The sequence below is a fragment of the Bubalus bubalis genome, chromosome 1 (genome assembly GCF_019923935.1).
Source record: "Bubalus bubalis isolate 160015118507 breed Murrah chromosome 1, NDDB_SH_1, whole genome shotgun sequence".
NCBI classification, from domain to species: Eukaryota; Metazoa; Chordata; class Mammalia; order Artiodactyla; family Bovidae; genus Bubalus; species Bubalus bubalis.
The window spans coordinates 40688095-40703124 of NC_059157.1; the positions used below are offsets into that span (position 1 = coordinate 40688095).

The window sequence follows — 15030 nt, forward strand, 5'->3', positions numbered from 1 at the left end:
TTGAAACATTTTTAATTGGTTCCTGGGGCAATATCTGTTCCTGTTTTTTTCTATCTTACTGCCCACTCCTTTCTGAAATCCTCTATTAGATCCTTCATTTTGCCAGTTCCCAAATATTGAGGTGCCCTGGCTCTTTTCTTGGTTCCTTGTTCTCTGTCTACTCCCTCATCCCTTTAAGCATATGGCAATTCGTAGGTTTTCAATATTGTCTTTAACCTGATGACTCTCAAGGTTGACATTTCACATCCAGACCTCTCTCCTAAATTCCATACTAGGAATTCCAGTATTTCTACTGGGTATCTAATAGGGATCTTAATGGCAACTTGTCGGAAGCCAAGGACATGGGATGTGTATGTGCTCAGGCATGTATGACTCTTTGCGACTCCATGGAAAGTAGCCTCCAAGCGCCTCTGTCCATGGGATTCTCCAGGCAAGAATACTGGAGCAGGTTGCCATTTCCTTTTCCAGGGGATCTTCCCGACCCAGGCATCGAACCCATGTCTCCTGTCTTGGCAGGTGGATTCTTTACCACCGCACCACCTGGAAAGCCCAGGGCATGGGATAGGTACATGGAACCATCAGTGGTATTGATGGGACTTAGGATCAGCCAAGGTCTACTTGGGGGCCCAGGAAGTAACCAAATGCTGGGCTTTGGCAATTCTTCATCATTGCAGAAGACCACTGTGCTCTGCCTAGTCTCCCCGTCTCCACCCTCCCTCTTTTGTGAAGTTTCCTTCATTATTGCTGTACGTTACCATCCCAACAACCCTCCAGCCTGTTGTTGTTCCCAAGCAAGGTGGTTTCTATTCTGCCGCCAGGATAACTGAAACTACAGTACTCCCCGTGCTTGTCTGCACTGAGAAGCCCATTAGTGAGAAGGCGGGGGGAGGATATGGCCTTAGGTCTGATGCCCCCAGGCCCAGGTTCCCCCTCTCCACTGCCCAGGCACTTCTCTGGAAAAACCAAGCATCACACTGCAGAGACTGTATGATCCTAGATCAGAAGGTCAGCTCACCAGGACCCCTGACCTTGTTACACAGCAGCCAGAGCTTCTAATTCTCATCCTTTGTATTTGGGACTCACTGCCCGGGCAGATGAAACCCTTAGATGGAGCATGAACCCTGGAGAGTGGCACAGTGACCTTAGGAAAGACACTGTCCTCTTTGGGCTTCAGTTTACCCAATGGTAGGAGAGAGTGGGATGGACGGATGAGGGTTCTCTCTGCTCTTCTGAGCCCTCTTGTCAACTCCAGGTCTCAGTGTTGTTGAACCCCTTGTACTCCTGCTAACGGATGTGTACCCTGTCCTTGCTGAGACCCCCAGGTCCTACATGACCCTGCCCCAACAGTCCCTCTGACCATGTCCAGGTCACTCTAACCCCAGCCCATCCTTCCAGCCATGAGGGCTTCCTTTCTGTCCCTCGTAGGTATCAGTTCTTCTCCCTAAGGCCTGTTGGACTCTGCCTGCCCTCTGCCCAGAATGCTCCTCCCTAGATAGTAATATCACTCAATTCTTCAGTACTTTGTTCTTTCTGTTCAAATATCAGCTTCCTAGATAAATCTTTGAGAATCCTACCTAGAAAAACACTTTTGTCATTTTTTAAAAAATTACTTCATTGCATTTTTTGCTATTGTAACATATCTGTTTACTTTTTATTGTCTGTCTCTATTTTTATATTGTTCCATAAAGTCTTTTCTTTTTATCCTCAACTATCTTCTGAAGTAATTTCAATAGCTTCTCGATGAATATTTGTTGAATGGAAAAATAAATGTTATAGCCCCTGACCTTTATACTATGCTATGTTCATAAAAATTAAACAGGCAAGGTGTACAGTATAGAAGGGAGTAGATAATATAAACAAATGGTCTAGTTAGAGAAATACTTTAGTAATTTACCAGTAGGTTGCTTTTAACCAAAATAATGTAATTTGTTAAAGAAGAATACAATAATATCAAAGAAGGGACAGGATTAAAAAGAAAAACGGTTAAAAATATTTTTATTAGTTTTGTTTTAGTATTTGTTCTTCATTCTCTTTTTTCCAAGATGACAAAAACAATATTGAAAAAAGGAAAGAAATAAAACATCTATCTTTAGTGAAAATGGGAGTAAATCACAACTTCCAAACACTATAATGTATTTCAATAAAACTCACTATGAAATGGTTGTCTGAGGAAGCCTTACAATTAGCTGAGAAAAGAAGAGACACTAAAGGCAAAGGAGAAAAGAAAAGATATACCCATGTGAATACAGAGTTCCAAAGAATAGCAAGGAGAGATAAGAAAGCCTTCCACAATGATCACTGCAAAGAAATAGAGGAAAACAACAGAATGGGAAAGATTAAAGATCACTTCAAGAAAATTAGAGATACCAAGGGAATGTTTCATGCAAAGATGGGCACAATAAAGGACAGAAATGGTATGGACCTAACAGAAGCAGAAGATATTAAGAAGAGGTGGCGAGAATACACAGAAGAACTGTACGAAAAAGATCTTCATGACTCAGATAATAACGATGGTGTGATCCCTCACTTAGAGCCAGACATCCTGGAATGCAAAGTCAAGTGGACCTTAGGAAGTATCACTACGAACAAAGCTAGTGGAGGTGATGGAATTCCAGTTGAGCTATTTCAAATCCTGAAAGATGATGCTGTGAAAGTGCTGCACTCAATATGCCAGCACATTTGGAAAACTCAGCAGTGGCCACAGGACTGGAAAGGGTCAGTTTTCATTCCAATCCCAAAGAAAGGCAATGTCAAAGATTGTTCAAACTACTGTACAATTGCTCTGATCTCACATGCTAGCAAAGTATGCTCAAAATTCTCCAAGCCAGGCTTCAGCAATACGTGAACTGTGAACTCCCAGATATTCAAGCTGGTTTTAGAAAAGGCAGAGGAACCAGAGATCAAATTGCCAACATCTGCTGGATCATCCAAAAAAGCAAGAGAGTTCCAGAAAAATCTATTTCTGCTTTATTGACTATGCCAAAGCCTTTGAATGTGTGGATCACAATAAACTGTGGAAAATTCTGAAAAAGATGGGAATACCAGACCACCTGATCTACCTCTTGAGAAACCTATATGCAGGTCAGGAAGCAACAGTTAGAACTGGACATGGAACAACAGACTAGTTCCAAATAGGAAAAGGAGTACTTCAAGGATGTTTATTGTCACCCTGCTTATTTAACTTACATGCAGAGTACATCATGAGAAATGCTGGGCTGGAGGAAGCACAAGCTGGAATCAAGATTGCCGGAAGAAATATCTATAACCAAAGATATGCAGATGACACCACCCTTATGGCAGAAAATGAAGAACTAAAAAGCCTCTTGATGAAAGTGAAAGAGGAGAGTGCAAAAGTTGGCTTAAAGCTCAACATTCAGAAAACTAAGATCATGGCATCTGGTCCCATCACTTCATGGCAAATAGATGGGAAAACAGTGGAAACAGTGTCAGACTTTATTTTTTGGGGCTCCAAAATCACTGCAGATGGTGATTGCAGCCATCTGAAATTAAAAGACGCTTACTCCTTGGAAGGGAAGTTATGGCCAACCTAGACAGCATATTAAAAAGCAGAGACATTACTTTGTCAACAAAGGTCCGTCTAGTCAAGGCTAAGGTTTTTACAGTGGTCATGTATGGATGTGAGAGTTGGACTATAAAGAAAGCAGAGTGGCAAAGAATTGATGCTTTTGAATGGTGGTGTTGGAGAAGACTCTTGAGAGTCCCTTGGACTGCAAGGACATCCAAACAGTCCATCCTAAAGGAGATCAGTCCTGGGTGTTCATTGGAAGGACTGAAACTCTAATACTTTGGCCACCTGATGCTAAGAGCTGCCTCTTTTGAAAAGACCCTTATGCTGGGAAAGATTGGAGGCAGGAGGAGAAGGGGATGACAGAGGATGAGATGGTTAGATGGCATCACAGACTCAAAGGATGTGAGTTTGGGGAAGCTCGGGGAGTTGACAATGGACAGGGAGGCCTGGCGTGCTGCCGTTCATGGCGTCGCAAAGAGTTGGACATGACTGGGCGACTGAACTGAACTGAATACTTGATTTACAATGTTGTGTTAATTTCTGCTGTTCAGCAAACTGATTTGGTTATACACACACACACAGAAACACACATTCTTTTCATTGTGGTTTATTTATCACAGGATATTGAATATATTACCAGTTCCCTGTGCTATACAGTCGGACCTTGTTGTTTATCCATCCTATATGTAGTAATTTGCCTCTGCTAGTTCCAAACTCCAGTCCATCCCACCCAATTTCCCCTCCACTTTGGCAACTGTTAAGTCTTTCCCTATGTCTGTGAGTCTGTTTCTGTTTCCTGCATAAGTTCATTTGTGTCATATTTTAGATTCCAGATATAAGTGATGTCATAGACTTGTCCTTCTCTTTCTGACTTACCTCATTAGTATAAGTGCAGCATATGCAGCATGCTGCTGCAAATTGCTCTTTCATTATATTTTTATGAATGGATCTTTTTTCAATATTCCACTGCATATATATACCCAATCTTCTCCATCCATTCATCTGTTGATGGATACAGGTTGTTTCCATGTCTCGGTTATTGTAAATAGTATTACTATGAACATAGGGGTACATGTATCTTTTCAAATTATAATTTTGTAAGACCAACATTTTAAAGGTGATCTTTGGTTAAAGTCATCTTTATGACATGGATGGGCCACGAAAGAAGCTTGTGTCACTCCTCTGGAGTTGCAATGTGATATTACAGAAGAGCTTTGGGCAGCAGAGAAAGGAGAGAAGGTACTCTTAAATACCTCCTCTTAATGTTTGCACCACAGCCTTCAAGCCTAAGAAATGACTTGTAGGCCCAGCAGTATGATGGGGGAAGATTTGCAGAAACTTGAAGATCTCACTGCCTTATTCAAGGGGTTTTGCTCTATGCCTCGCCAGTTTCTTCAATAGCAAATACTGAGGGAGTTACTTCTCCATGACAATGACAATTAGGTGTTCCACAAAGAATTCTTTGTAAAAAGCCCTAATCAACGTTATGACTCATGCACTGATTGCCTTTCCTGCACCTTGTGCAGAGTGGACACCGACACTTAGTTCAGCTCATGCAAAAATAAGAAACAGGCACCAAGGGAACCCATGAGACCTAGCGGTGCATACCACAAAACAACAGAGAACATGAATAAGTCAGGATGCAGAGAAATCAGACTAAATATGGAACCACAGAATGTTTCCCTTTTCTCCACACATTATCCCATCAGTAAAGCTCCCGAATAACATGGGTTTGTAGCTGAAATGAATAGCAAGGCTTAGACTGTGCTTACAAAGGTATCTCTGAGTAAAATCAAGGACCACAAGGGAGATTTATAGAAAGGGCACTGGTAGAAACCCTGCTGCTGCTAAGTCATGTCAGTTGTGTCTGACTCTGTGCGACCCCACAGACGGCCACCCACCAGACTCCTCCATCCCTGGGATTCTCCAGGCAAGAACACTGCAGTGGGTTGCCATTTCCTTCTCCAATGCATGAGAGTGAAAAGTGAAAGTGAAGTTGCTCAGTCGTGTCCGACTCTTAGCGACCCCATGGACTGCAGCCCACCAGGCTCCTCCGTCCATGGGAGTTGTCAGGCAAGAGCACAAGAGTGGGGTGCCAGTGCCTTCTCCGAGCAGAAACCCTAGCCTCCAACAACTGCAGCTCCAGCAAACAGTAAATGCTGCCCACGGGCACCAGTCACAGGTAACACCTCGTGCTGAAGGCCTGTTCAATTCAGTTCCTTCCCTTTAATACAGTATGTGTAAGTTTCATCCAAGAATTACAAAACACATTGAAAGACAAAAAGAAAAAAAGGAGAGAGAAATATACAGTCTGATGAGACAAAGCAAGTAGTAATACCAGACCAAGAAAGAACAGTGATGTTGGAATCTTCAGAGGAGGAATTTAATCAACTCTGATTAGTACGCTGAGGGCTCCAGGTGGGGAAAGTTGACAAGGTGAGGGGAGCAGGTGGAAAGTGTCGGTTAAGAGGTGGAAACTCCAGCCTCCTACAGGTAGGACTCGCCTTTTATGGGGCCTGTGTCCCTGGACCATGACCTCCTTTAGGGCATCCCAGCCTCATCCCCAGCTGGGGTCCCCTCGGTGACTGGAGAGGCCTGGATGGACAGCCCCGGCCCCCACGCTGCCCCGGTGCTGCTGGAACTCAGGTGCCCTCAGTGTTTCCCATGCACTGGGGCCTTGGTTGATAACACCTGGCTTTTGCACAGCTCCCCTCCACTGCTGGGTACATGGAGGCTTTTCTCGCATATTCACCTTGAGAACACGATGGGGTTCCTGGAGGCAGAACTCGTGCAAGAGTGGGCCCAGGGTCTCCACCCCTCCAAGGAGTCCAGTCCCCAGCAGTTGTCTGGCGCCGCTCTAATCATTCCAACAGGCTGCAGCTGTGACTTCCCTATGGTTGCCTGAGCCCACGGGTCTGCATTTCCAACTTGCCCGGCGGTTGTGTACTCTGTGACCCTATTTCTTTGCTGTATCGTAAAAAGGTTGTTGATGTTCAGTTCCTTTGGTCGTTTGCCTTACTGTGAGAATCGAGGTGATGCCTGGCAAGCTCCTTACATTTCAGACCAGAAGCTAGATGAGCAAGACACCACTTTTCAAGGTAAGTCTGACAGATATTTAATTCCCCATCTTCTTGCTGCTTCCAAACTGGAAAAGATGTGTCATATTCTGAAAATGAATGTTGAAGGGCAGATTCTTAGCATAGGAGTGTTCAGGCGATTAGCATCAGGCTTTGTGTCGAGACTTTCTCCGGGGCTTTCCTCTTTCCTCTTCCTGAGATTAGCAGCTGAGCCAAGTATCTGGGGCACAGAGGACCCCTGGGCTTCCTCCTGGAAAAGGGGGCTGACCTCTGAGTGGCCACCATCCCCATGAGGATCTGCCGTGGGCATTCTCTGGAGAAATTCCTGGAGCTGTTACACGAATTCTGAGGCCTAAAGGACATACCACTGAATTAAATCAGCAGTTAAACCGATTCTCTGAGAGTGAGGCCAAGGTATCAGTGTATTTTAAAGCTCCCAGGTACAGTTGATACTCAGCCAAGCATGACAACCACCTTTCCTTCCCAGATATCCCAGGAACAAGCTGAAAACCTGGTGAGTGTCCACTGCATTTTAGACTTGATTTCTTACCTGGGAGCAGCATGGACATTTACCCTATTCTCAGAAACGGATTTGTGCTCTGGAGTGCAAACGCAACACACAGGCCCTCCTCTTTGGCATTGACTCACTATTTGGGGGACAAGGATTTGAGTTTTGTTCTTGGTGAGGTGCTTGGCAGGGTTCATCCCTCAGCCCCAGGCATAGCATCCATCCTGCGGCCGGTCTGCTGAAGGTGACCCCAAGTGAGTAAGTCCATCAGCAGAATTCTCTCCTGAGATGATATACAGTGCAGTGGATCTGTCAGGAATAGGCAGTTCTTCCCAAGACCGTGATAAGTGTAACACAAGTACACAAAGACCCCCGCATTTGAAAGTAAACTAAGAGGTACGCGGTTCGATTAAAGGAAAGCCACATTATTCTCACACACCCAGTGAAAGCTGAGCTGATGTGTGAAGAATAGGAACGTGAGGGGGCATGGGATTATTTGGGGAAATTTCTGCAGATCCTGGACGGGCAGAAGGAAAAAGACACACGCGCACACACACACACACACACACATACACACACACACACACACACACACACACACACACACACCTGTGAGCAATTACTACTGTGATAATAAGATTGATTTCAACTGCTTGGAATTTACGGGAAACACGTGGTGGTTTGGGAACCGAGCCTGAGCAGGTTTTAGAAAGAGCCAGGAGATTGAATTGTCCTCCCTGTAAACCACAGTTGACCCCTCCATCAGGCGGTGCCTGGCAGTGGAAACGCTCAGTGTGGACTGTGCCCAGTAGGGAGGTGAACGCCCCTTCGGTGCTTGTGAAGGCAGAGACCGAATGGTCTCGGGAAACAAGGGTTGTATCATCTAGAGATTGTGCCCCACCAGACCGCACACCTCCTCTGTGAACAAAACCACAGCTGTGAACTCTGTTTACCTTTATTTCTTTATAATATTTTATCAACTACTATTTCAAGAGTATATACTAGTTCTACTGACTTCTGAAAATAAGTCATAACGGACATTAGGACTCTCAGAGTTCTTATGATGTTAGATCTGACCTAGATATCCTTGATGTTCTGTCTATATTATATGAAAGGGGAGGTAAGTGTTACTCAGTCGTGTTTGACTCTTTGTGACCCTCTGGACTGTAGGCTGCCAGGCTCCTCTGTCAATGGAATTCTCCAGGCAAGAATACTGGAGTGGGTTGCCATTCCCTTCTCCAAGGGATCTTCTTGATTCAGGGATCAAACCCACATCTCCTGCATTGCAGACAGGGATTCTTTTACCATCTGAGCCATTAGGGAAGCCCATATTATACTAAAGGCAAGTGAAAAGGAAATAGTAGATTTTCAAAATGCTTTGATGGCTGTGTTTCACTTTTTATCCACTTTCCATTCAGGTTTGTCAAAACATCTGTACTTTGGCATTTTTATCTTATTCTCTGCTCAATACAATAAAAAGCATGCCTCCAATCTCTCTGTGATATTGGACAAAACATAGCAATAAGTATTAGTTCAGAAAAGGGATGTCTGGTTAGTGAATTTGTCCAAGGCTGGGTTAAACAAAGGTCTCTCTACTGACCAGCCTCCTGAAGCATCCAGGACACTAATATGCATTGTGCACCACGGAGAGGATTGCATGGTATTAGCTATCCCTCGGAGAAGGCAATGGCACCCCACTCCAGTACTCTTGCCTGGAAAATCCCATGAACGGAGGAGCCTGGTAGGCTCCAGTCCATGGGGTCGCTAAGAGTCGGACACGACTGAGAGACTTCCCTTTCACTTTTCACTTTCATGCATTGGAGAAGGAAATGGCAACCCACTCCAGTGTTCTTGCCTGGAGAATCCCAGGGATAGGGGAGCCTGGTGGGCTTCTGTCCATGGGGTTGCACAGAGTCGGACATGACTGAAGCGACTTAGCAGCAGTAGCAGCAGCAGCTATCCCTCAGGGGCATTTAGCCCTGGGATCTGAGGACTGTTTTATAAAATTGACAAACACTTGAACGCATTTTAAAAATCCATCCTTCACCTTATTTGGAACCATGAACATTTCCTTTATGATATATTCAAAGATGAACCAGCTGTCCTGCATTTGCACTGGGAGGAAACCTAAATACACGGGATTCACCCTTTGTGTGTGTGTGTCTTTGAAGATTAGTGGCCATTTATTTGCCATAGTCTTTGGTTGTCCCCACTGGTTTTCCCAACCACTTGCTCTGCAGGTCTCTCTAGCAGAGAATCTCAAGGTAGGGTTTTGTTTGTCTGTTGTCAACACTTTATTTTCAGTGAAAGCAACTGAAAATCATTGAGATTCAAAGCAGAGTTAGCAGGACCAGGGAGATTAGACTAAAAGAATTTTAGGGGAGACTGGAGGATGTTCAGAGTGTCATGATTAAGCAGAAACATTACTGGAGGAGGATACTTTTAGGAAGTGGCTAAACACAAACATTTATCCGTTTCCTGCTCCGTATTCCCAACCAGATTTATGAAGTGGATGGAAACACACACACAGCAGGTCAAATGAGAAGGTTGGACATTTAACTGCTCTCAATAAATACTGAAGTTGCACAGAGAAAGGAGAGCTGAGAGGGCAGTAACCCAGGGATCAATGATGCTAGGAGAGCAATTTCAGGAGCAGAACATGTGCCTTCAGAGATCCCCAAGCCCCCTCACACACTGACCACTGCACACACCCAGCACTTAATCAGTTGACTCTCCCTTCCTACGAGTATAGTTCGCTTTTAGCAGTCAACTTACTCAGAAAAGTGATTAAATGGGTGTAAAACTCTTCTACATCACATATGACTGAGTCATATTCTGAAAGGATTTAATATGTTCCAATATCAATCTGAAATCCTTTACTAATAGCATCATTTTTGATCACTAATTATCTGTTCACAGTTTTAATTACATTTTGCATAATTGGTACAGCTGAATATATGTACGTGTATTGGACAAATTTCCTAGGATTTATGGACTAAGCTCAAAGCAAATTCCTCAGTAGGTATTTGGGAAGTTCAGCCACATGCTTAAGGAGTCAGGGCACGAATAAGTTCATTTAAAACCACAAAAAGTCGTAAGTACGTGTGTAAGCATGTGTAAGAAAATGCTGCAGTAACGCATCTTATTTATATATAAAAATTTAAATGGCAAACTGTGCATTTTATCATCAGTAGATTAAACCCAGGACATTATTTGATGTGATTAGAGTCTATAATTTAGTGAGATGAAAGTAAGCTACAAGCAGGTGTACTTTCTGGAGCATCTGGAGATTTGGCTGACTGAGTGGGGAAGGACCTTTTCCTTTTTGATTTTAGTCGAGTGGGCACATGAGAAATGGGGTGGATAATGACGTCTGCGTGTGGGGCTGGTCAGGACATTTCTTTTCCAGTTGTGCATGTCGTCTGTTATTCCACAGGCCAGCATAGGCTTTACTTCAGTCTGCTTTCTGTCTCTATGAATTTGCCTAGTCTAGGTAACTCACCTATGTGGAATCATACAATATTTGTCTTTTTGTGCCCAGTTTATTTCACTTAGTGTAATGTTTCAAAGATTCATCCACGTGGTAGCATTTTTCAGACCTTCATCTTTTTATGGCTGAATAACACCCCATTCTGTGTGTAGAGCACACTTTGCTTGCCTATTCATCCGTCTATGGACACTTGGCTTACTTCCACCTCTTGGCTGTTGTGAATAATGGTGCCATGAACGCAGCTGTACAAACATCTCTTCAGGTCCCTGCTTTCAGTTCATTTTTCTTCTTTTTTTTGCATGTGAGTAAAAAGAATTATAAACCTAAGAATTGGTTGATAATTAGGGAATGATCATCTCAAATGAACCATGAGATAAGGGAAGCAATTTGTTGTCACTGATGCTTTGTTTGTTTTAAGGGCATATATCTTGTTTATTGTGTATTTTCTTTGGCAAGAACAGACTGGTGGGTGTTTATGACCCAGTAAATAGTTGGCAATGCTGTTACAAGAAAAATTAATCTCCATTCATCTAAAATCAGATGGATTTGTCAGTTATCTGCCATTACTAAAGAAATGTATCCCTTATATAATCTTGCCTACCTTTATATAATCAGGGTTTCTGGAATATAGTCTTTTCTGTGTTGGGTGTGGGTGTGTGTGTATGTGTGTGGTGTGTGTATGTATGAATTCACTGTCTTCTAACAAAGATACCCGTTTCAAATTAATTTTCTTCATCTGAAAAAAATCAGTCCTGCTTTCGATTCCTTTGAGAATATATCTAGTAGTGAAATCTGATTCATGTTCATTCATTCAACAATCTCATTCATTGTTCAGACATTCAGTCATGTCCAACTCTTTGCGACCCCAGGGATTGCAGCATGCCAGGCTCCTCTGTCCTTCACTATCTCCGCGAGTTTGCTCAGACTCCTCCGCTGAGTGGATGATGCCATCAAAACATCTCGTCCCCTATCGCCCGTTCTCCTCTGGTCTGCTTAAGTTTTGAGGAACAACTGAACTGTCCCAACTGCTACAGCACATTTTACATCCCCACCAGCAATGTGCAAGATTCCAGTTCCTCCAGAGCCTCATAAATAGCTAGTCACTTTTCAATGTTTTTGGCTACTGCCACCTTAATAAGTAACAAGAGGTGTCTTATCCTCCCTTTGATTTACAAAATTATTTCCCTGGGGAGGAATAATGCTGACTGTCTTTCATGTGCTTATTGACTATTTACATATCTGAGCATTGTTTACACTGAATCACAAGCTTGTATTTTTGCTTTTTTCACCTCAATGTATTTTCTAATTTTCCTTGTATTTTCTGATTTCACTTTTTTTTTTTTTCTTGTTTGACCCATTGCTTGTTTGTGTGTGAATTTCCAAATATTTATGGATTTTCCAGTTTTCCTTCTACCTGCCTACTACAGGAGACGTAAGAGATGCAGGTTCAATCCCTGGGTCAGAAAGATCCCCTGGAGGAGAAAATGGCAACCCTCTCCAATATTCTTGCCTGGGTAATCCCATGGACTAAGGAGCCTAGCGGGCTACAGTCCATGGGGTCTCAAAGAGTCAGACACAACAGCGACTTAGCATGTACTGACTTCTAGTTTCACTCCAAAGTGATTGGAAAAGGTACTTTGTATGACATCAATCTTCTTCTTTTTTAATTCAGGAAGACATGTTTTGTGACCTAACCCATTGCTTCTTCTGGCAAATGCTGAGCTAAGAAGGATGTGCCTTCTCCTGTTGTTAGTTGAGTAGGTCTGATCATCTGTTAAGTCTAATTGGCGAGCAGTGGGCATGGTTCCAGACCTGTTTCCCCACTGATCTTCTGTGAGGTGGTTCCGTCTACACTCAGAGTGGAACGCTGATGTATCTGACTATTATTGTAGAACTGTCTCTTTCTCTCTTCAGTTCTGTCAGAATTCTGCTTCATATATGTTGGGACTCTTGTTAGGCATGTGATTTTATAATTATTGCATGTTCATGATGTAACAAACTTTTATATAATGTACTTCATCTCTTGAAACTCTGCTTGTGTTTTTAGGCAACCTATTTTTTCTGATAATATGATCATCCTCTGGGTTATTATTTGAAATATCTTTTACTATCCTTTAATTGTTAACCGTGTTATGTCCTTGTATCTAAAGGCAGTCTCTTGTAGACAGCATATAGATAAATAGTGTTTTTTTTTGTTTTTTTTGTTTTTTTTTTTCCATTCTGCCCATCTCTCCCTTAGTTGGGGCTTCCCTGATAGTTCAGCTGGTAAAGAATCCGCCTGCAATGCAGGAGACCCTGGTTCAATTCCTAGGTTAGGAAGATCACTGGAGAAGAGACAGGCTACCCACTCCAGTATTCTTGGGCTTCCTTTGTGGCTCAGCTGGTGAAGAATCTGCTTGCAATGCAGGAGATCTGGGTTTGATTCCTGGATTGGGAAGATCTCCTGGAGAAGGGAAAGGCTACCTACTCCAGTATTCTGGCCTGGAGAATTCATGGACTGTTTAGACTATGGGGTGGCAAAGAGTTGGACACGACTGAACGACTTGCACTCCCTTAGTTGGGGAGTCTATTTACATTTAAAGTAATAATTGATAGGGAAGGTTTATTTCTATGATTTAACAACATTTTTCCTGTATGTCTTATCTCTCTCTTTCTTTATACTATTGTTATTATTCGTCAATCTTCCATTATTGCATTTCCTTGTCCATAGTTGGTGTGTGTATTATACCATTTTGATTCTCTTTTTCTTTCCTTTTCTGTCTTTTGTTGTTATTATTTTGCTAGTGGTTGGGGATTACAGTTGATGTCACATTTTGGCATTCTAGTGTGAATAAAGACAAATGTCAAAGTTATATAGACATTGTTCTATACATCTCTGTCCCTCACCTTTTATATTATTATTTTCACAGATTGCAGCTGTCTGCATTGTGGACCCGTTAACATAGATAGGAACAATATAAATGCTGTTTTACACATTTGCCTTTTACATTATATGGAAAATAATAAATATAAACCAAGAGTTCTATAATATTAACTTTTACATTTAACTTTGTAGTTACCTTTAATGGTGGTGTTTGCTCATACTGCTTGTGTTCACTGTCTGGAGTTCTTTCATTTCCACTTGGAGACCCCCGTCAGCACCTCCTGGAGGGTTGCTCTAAACTCCCTCGAGCTTTTACTTGTTTGTGAATGTCACAATTTCCTCTCTCTCTCTCTCTCTCTCTCTCTCTCTCTCTCTCTCTCTCTATATATATATATATATATATATATATATATATATATATATATACAGGCCATGTGTGGCACACAAGGTCTCGGTTCCTTGAGCAGGGATTGAAGCCCTGCTCCCTGCAGTGGAAGCATGGATGCCTCACCACTGGAAAACCAGGGGAGTTCTCTTTCCCATTTTGGAAAGGTAGATTTTTATTTGAAATTCTTGGTTGACAGGTTTGTTTGTTTTTTCTAGCACTTTAATCACATCATTCACTGCCTTCTTGCCTCATGGTTTATTATGAGAAATAATCTATTTGTATAATTGAAGATCAGTGTCCTGCTGGGGCTCATATATGCTGGTCCGCCTGATGGCCACCCGAAGGCCCCTTAGGCTCTGTTCACCTTTCTTCATTCTTTCTTCCTTCTGCTGCTCACAGGTGATAATTTCAGTTGCCTTATCTTTATGGTCACTGATTCTCTTCTACCCAATGAAATCTGCTGTTGAATCTTTCTTATGAATTTTCCATTTACTTTGCAGTTTTAGAATTTCTACTTGGTTTTCTTTTTTATAGCTTTTACCTCTTTATTGACATTCTGTTTTCCTCACCCACCTTTTTTTTCTTGTTTCCTATACTTCTTTGCTTATAGTTTTATTTAGCTTTTTGAAAGTATTTGAAAGAGTTGCTTTAAAGTCTTCGTCTAGCACAGGAAGTCCCCTCTATGTGAAACTTCAAGTTGCAGCCTTTTGAAGATGCAGACATGCATTCCATCAATGTCAGGCCCTCCATCTCCTATTGCTGACAACCCTTCACTCTTTCATCTCCCACCACCCCTCCCTCTCCAGTCAGTAACTGTTCATGCCTGTTCACTGGGTGCCAGCCCTGCACACCAGCTGTCGTACTGTGTGCTCTACAGTACTTTTCAAGGTGCTGTACTATAAGATGAGGAAACAATGGAAACAGTGACAGACTTTATTTTTCTGGGCTCCAAAATCACTGCAGATGGTGACTCCAGTCATGAAATTAAAGACGCTTGCTCCTTGGAAGAAAAGCTATGATCAACCTAGACAGCATATTGAAAACCAGAGACATTACTTTGAAAACAATTGTCCATCTAGTCAAAGCTATGGTTTTTCCTGTAGTCATGTATGGATGTGAGAGTTGGATCATAAAGAAAGCTGAGCACCAAATAATTGATGCTTTTGAACTGTGAT

The 15030-nt window shown here is 42.5% G+C and overlaps 2 long non-coding RNA genes across 2 annotated transcripts; both read left to right on the forward strand.

Moving 5' to 3' along the window:
• Nucleotides 1-5544: 5544 nt before the first annotated feature.
• LOC123332605 lies at nt 5545-14805 on the forward strand. Its single transcript, XR_006549464.1, has 2 exons — nt 5545-6627; nt 14466-14805. It is a non-coding gene; the product is annotated as an uncharacterized LOC123332605 (long non-coding RNA).
• On the forward strand, nt 12080-13662 carry LOC123332606. The gene is made up of 2 exons (XR_006549465.2): nt 12080-12236; nt 13514-13662. It is a non-coding gene; the product is annotated as an uncharacterized LOC123332606 (long non-coding RNA).
• Nucleotides 14806-15030: the final 225 nt, after the last annotated feature.